Source organism: Pyrgilauda ruficollis, unplaced genomic scaffold (genome assembly GCF_017590135.1).
Source record: "Pyrgilauda ruficollis isolate IOZ18807 unplaced genomic scaffold, ASM1759013v1 scaffold356, whole genome shotgun sequence".
NCBI lineage: Eukaryota > Metazoa > Chordata > Aves > Passeriformes > Passeridae > Pyrgilauda > Pyrgilauda ruficollis.
In genome coordinates, this window is record NW_024525001.1 from 85300 (window position 1) to 91299 (window position 6000).

The window sequence follows — 6000 nt, forward strand, 5'->3', positions numbered from 1 at the left end:
CCATCAGTTTCCCCCGATTCCCTTCCTGACCAATTCAATGTTTGTTCAGCTCTTCCCACTGCCCCTTCCCTCATTCTCCTGCTTTGAGCGCTCATCCCAGTGCCTTCCCCAGAGCCATGTTTTGGACCTTCCCTCAGTCCGCAAACTCCTTCCCTTGTCCCCTCACATCATGGCCAGAGCTCCTTTTCTCACCTCAATCTTTCCCCCTCAGTATTTTCCCTTTGTGTTCCTTGTTTTGGGCCTTTCCTCAGTCCCAAAATTTCTTTCCCTAACCCCTCACACTTTGCCTCATGGCCAGAGCCCCCTCCCTCCCCTCAGTCCTTCTCCCTCAGTATTTTATCTCAGTCCCCTTCCTGATCCCCTCAGCCCCTCCATACTCTTCCCACAACTACTCAAGGACAAACTCTCTCCTTGCTGGGCTGATCTGGGCAGATTCTGCATGGTGCAGAAAAACTGAATTATTTATCTTCTTTTTTTTTTCTGCTTAGACATCCATTTCCATGTGTGTGTGTGTGTGTGTGTGGTCTGGAGGCACCCCGTGAGGGACTTTGGGGGTATCCCAATCCATGGGGGACAAGGGGACATCGGGAACAGGGATTGGGCTGGGGGTTGAAGGGAAGCACTGAGGTGAGGGACACAATAATGGGGTGAGGAGATGAGGGAAGGGGATGGAATGGATAATGAAATATGGGGGGAAGGCCCTGAGGGGATCAGGGAAGGGGTTTTAGGGGGATTGAGGGAAGGCTCTGAGAGGCAAGGACTGAGGTGAAGGAAAGGGTTTAAGGAATGATGTGAAGGAATGAGGACAGATCCAAACCAAAGCTCTGGGGAAGGCACTGAAGTGAGTGATGGGCTCAGAGCAGGAGAAAAGACTGAGGGAATGAGGGTGAGTGACACAGAAATGGGGTGAGGAGGTGAGGAAAGGAGATGGAATGGATGAAGAAAGATGGGGAAAGGCCCTGAGGGAAGGGGCTGAGGGAAGAGCCAAAAAGGGAAGGGGCTGAGGGGATCAGGGAAGGGGTTTTGGGGGGATTGAGGGAAGGGGCTGAGGGGGAAGGACTGAGGTGAAAGAAGATCCAAACTGAGAAACTGAGGAAAAACCCCGGGTCAGAACAGCTAAAAAATGATGGGCAAAGGCCCTGATGGAAGGGGCTGAGGGAAGAGCCAAAATGAAGGGCTGAGGAAAACCACTGGGCCAGAACAGCTAAAAAATGATGAGGGAAGCCCCTGAGGGAAGAGCCAAAATGAGGGGCTGAGGAAAAACACTGAGGGGCAAGGACTGAGGTGAAAGAAGGGGTTTAAGGAATGTTGTGAGGGAATGATCCAAACCAAAGATCTGGGGAAGGCACTGAGGTGAGGGAAGAAGATTGAGAGGATGAGGGTGAGTAACAGAGAAATGGGGAGAGGGGATGAGGGAAGGGGACAGAATGGATAAAGGAAATAAATATGGGTGAAAGGCCCTGAGGGGATCAGGGAAGGAATTTTAGGGGGATTGAGAGAAGGCTCTGAAGGGGAAGGACTGAGGTGAGGGAAGGGGTTTAAGGAATGATGTGAGGGGTGCGGAAAACAAAGAACGAGAGGAAGGGGACTGAGGGAAGATCCAAAATGAGGGACTGAGGAAAAACCCTGGGCCAGAACAGATAGAAAATGATGGGAAGGTCCTGAGGGAAGAGCCAAAATGAGGGGATCAGGGAAGGGGTTTTGGGGGCGTTGAGGGAAGGCACTGAGGGGGAAGGACTGAGGTGAGGGAAGGGGTTTAAGGAATGATGTCAGGGGTGAGGGAAAATGGAATCAAGAAACAAGGAATTATAAACAAGGAATGAGAGGAAGGGGACTGAGGGAAGAGCCAAAATGAGGGGCTGAGGAAGAACACTGGGCCAGAACAGATAGAAAGTGATGGTAAAAGGCTCTGAGGGGACCAAGGAAGGGGTTCATGAAAGTCCCTTCTGATGGTTCTGAGCTGCCTCACCCCAGTATTGAACCCTACATGGAACAGAGGAAGCCGAGGATCATTTTTAGGCTTCACCAGGCTTGGCAAAAACACCAAAAACACATCCAACGACAAATGTTGCAATCGACTCAAGCAGGGAACAGGGAGATCTGGACTTGCCCAAGCTCTTACACAAGAGGATTTAGGAACACCCCGTCCTGAACGCTGGGACAAAGGTTGTGTTCGGCTGAGCAAGGAGTCTTGGAGGGGATTCCACTTGGCTTTCCTTTTGGCAACGAGATCCATGGTGCTGAACCCATAATAAATTTATGGAGAGGCTGATTCCTGATCCTTGCTGAGCTGTTTCCATGCTCGGTGCCCAGGCTCTGCTTTAGCTCTGCTGAGCTTTGCAGGAAAGATTGGCAAACAAATTCAAACATAAGGAACAACAATGGGCCAACTCATTTATGAGTCACTTATTAGCCAAATAAGTCAGGAATGTGCCCTTATGGATATTTCACCCACCCTAAGAATTTGCTACGGTGGCAGCAGAGTGCAAAGTGCTGCTGCCCAGTGAAAAAAATTAAGTTGGGGGGAGAAAAAGTGATTTTTTTGTTGGGGCAGGGCACCATTTATACCAGTTTTTGTAGCACTGTTTATTTATTATTATTTTTTTTATCAAATCTTATTTATTTAATATGTATTCCTACTATTTTAAATATTTATTATTTATTTAACTAATAAATAGATGCTATTTATAGCATTTATCACAGTAAATTTGCCAGATTCATGGGTTTTTCTAGCTCCTTCTGGCAGATAAAAACCTGGAATTCTTGCTGAGACAGAAATATGTTCCTGGTTGCCCTTAAAGGGGGAAAAATCCACAGCCTTGACCGACGAGGTATGAGGAGGTCTCTGTGATTTTGGGGCATCTCAAGAGCAGATCTGCAGTTGGAACATCCAAACTTCCACCTCCAGTGGGATCATCCAGTCACTGTCCCGATGAAATCCAAGTATTTTAGTGTTGGGAGCTACTTCTAGTGAGGAAATGTAGAATTTCATGTGACAGCTCCTTTTTCAGTGCTGAGAAAAGCAAAGAATTCAAAGGAATTTCATCAGCAGCACTTCCGGTGGTTTGGACTGGATCATCCTAAAAATCTTTTCCAAGATTAATTATTTTCTTCATTTTGCTGAGGAGAGGAACTGGAGCCTCTGGAGGTCATTTTTAAGTGGAGTTTCTCTGTCCCTTTTTGGTGCCTCATGACTTTTAGGGTGGTGACAAGCCAAGCCCATGAGGTCACCGTGGTGGGGACCTGGTTCCTGGCAAGGCTTTCTTTTGGCTTCTTTGAAACCTTGACTCATAAGGTTCTGGCGTACTTAAATGTGAATTTAAAACGTCATTTGGAGTTTTATTTCCCTCTTTTATTCAGAAAAAAAATGGAATTATGCCGTCGGTGAAGGAAAACAGTTGCAATGGAATGGCTCGAGTGGGAGGTGGGAGCAGCAGTTCCTGATGACATCAGGGTAAAGCAAATCAATTTATTAATTATTGACTGTGTGGAGCAGTGCCAGGAGCCCAGGGTGAGAGCACAACCTGCAAACACCAGAGAGGATCCTTCTCCTGCCCTGGGTTAATCCCAGAAATTCATGGAAAAGCTGAATTTCTTTGCTTTTCTCTTATTTATTATCATGGAAATGCTGATTTTTCTCCTATTTCCTTATGCTCATGGAATGGTTTGGGTGGGAAGGGACCTTAAACATCTCCTAATTCCACATTCCAGGAATTCTTCCATGGGCACCTTCCAATATCCCAGGTTTTTCCAACCTCACCTTGGACTCTTCCAGGGATGAGGCAACCACAGCTTCTCTGGGAATTCCATCCCAAGGCCTCACCACCCTCCCACGTCATTTGTGACATCAGAATTTGGGTTGGTTTCCCTTGTTTTCCTAAAGTTTGGGATCATTTCTGTCTCTTCCATCCATTTTTGAAGCCATTTTTGACAACAAGGCAGCCATCTCTCCAATTTTCTCCAAATTCTGTGGTTTTCTGCTCATCAGCTCAAGTGGGCAGAAATTTGCTCCCCTCATTTCTGCTCTGTTTTCTCTAAAGGGGTGTCAAACCAAACAAAAAAAAGAAAAAGAAGCATAAAATGCAAAATCTGGACCTTTTAACCCAAATTTTTGCTTTGTTCCACATCAGTGCTAAGGTGGGTGTCACCCCCTTGCCCCATTCTTCACTCAACTCAAGAAAAACTCCTTTAATCTCTAAGATCTCACAGCAAATTTTATTTTATTTATTTTATTTTATTTTATTTTATTTTTGGTGATTTTTTTTAATTTTAAGGCCCAATCTTATTCTATTTCCCTTTAATTTTGTCACACCTGTCCAAAAAATGGTGAAAACCACCAAAAATACCCCATGAAAGAGCAGTTTATTTTATTTCCCCTTTAATTTTGTTAATTCTGTCCAAAAATTCGTGAAAATCATCAAAAATACCTCATGAAAGAGAATTTTCGGTGCTTTTTCATGGAGTCTTCATGCAGTGCTCCCAACCCAGTTAAGATTTTTGCTTTTTGGTTTGATTTATTCTTGGTTTTGGTTTTCTTTTTTAGCAATTTTGGCGTCTTGCACCTTTAGAAGCCATGATGCTGCTCGAGTGGTGATGCCAAACATTTCAAATAGTTCTGGTGGCTTCTTAAAGTCAGACCTAAAGTTAAAACAGCCCTGAAAAAAGGCTTGAACTGAACCCAGCTTATTTGAATTTAGTGGTGCAACTGTAAAACCACAGAGACTCCTCAGGAAATGACTCAAAGGTGACAAGAAAGGCAGAAAATTCTCATTTTTTTCAAATCTCTGCCATCCCCCCCCTCTGTTTTTCACAAAAATTCTCAATTTCGTTCCTTCATTCTTAAAAAAAAAATAATTCCTTGTGCTGCTCAGCTGATAATTTTGCAATATTACCCTGAAGATTTCTAAATATTGAGTTTAAATATGAATTATTGACATTGATTATTGCTCTTTACCAGGTACAGCTGGAGCCAGCAGGGACGAGCTCTTTCCAAAAGGTTTGATCCTGGCAAAAATCTTGGAATCATGGAATGGTTTGGGTGGGAAGGGACCTAAAACTCCTCCAATTCCATGGGTAGGGATATTTCCACTATCCCAAATTTTTCCAAGCCCCATCCAGCGATGGAGCAACCACAATTTCTTTGGAAAAATCTAATTTTTTTGAGAGATGCCAGCCTGGAAAAATCCTCCAATCCTCTCTTGGCAGGATGGAACAATTGCAGTTTTAATGGAATTATTGCCAAGGATTTTCCAGCTCCATCATTTCAAACCAGAATGGATTTATGGAATTTCTAGCTGGGGCAAAGTTGGTATTTTCTCCAAAATTGGATCTTTTCTCCCAAATTGGAATTTTCAGGAGAAAAACATATATGAAAAATCCTCCAATTCTCACTTGGCAGGATGGAGCAATTGCAGTTTTTATGGAATTATTGCCATGGCTTTTCCAGCTCCATCATTTCAAACCAGAAGTTTTCCACTGGATGTATGGAATTTCATCCTCCTGCAGGGGCAAAATTGGTATTTTCTCCCAAATTGGTAATTTCCAAGAGAAAAACATGGATTTTTTCCATCCCAGCAGGGACCAAGGACAGGGTGGATTTTTATGTTAAGAAGTGAAGTCACTGCGGAATAGAAATGACAGAATTTTACTTTTTTTTTTTCTTCCCAAAATAAAATGGAATTTCCTAAAAAAAAAATTGTAAAAATGAAGGAATCCTGCAGGATCTCTGCTTGGAGGAGCAACTCTCCCTGAAGAGAGAGTAAAGTCTGCACCCCATCCCAGTGCTCCCAGTAACCCCTGCACCCCACACCAGTGCCCCCAGTAACCCCTGCCCCCCATCCCAGTACCCCCAGTACCGTTTCCCAATCCCAGTATCCCCTTCCCACACCCCCCAGTCCCCCCAGTCCCCCTGTTCACCCATCCCAAAATGTCCAATACCCCTGTTCCCCAATCCCAGTACCCCCAGCACCCCCTGTCCCCCCATACCAATCTCCCCAATAC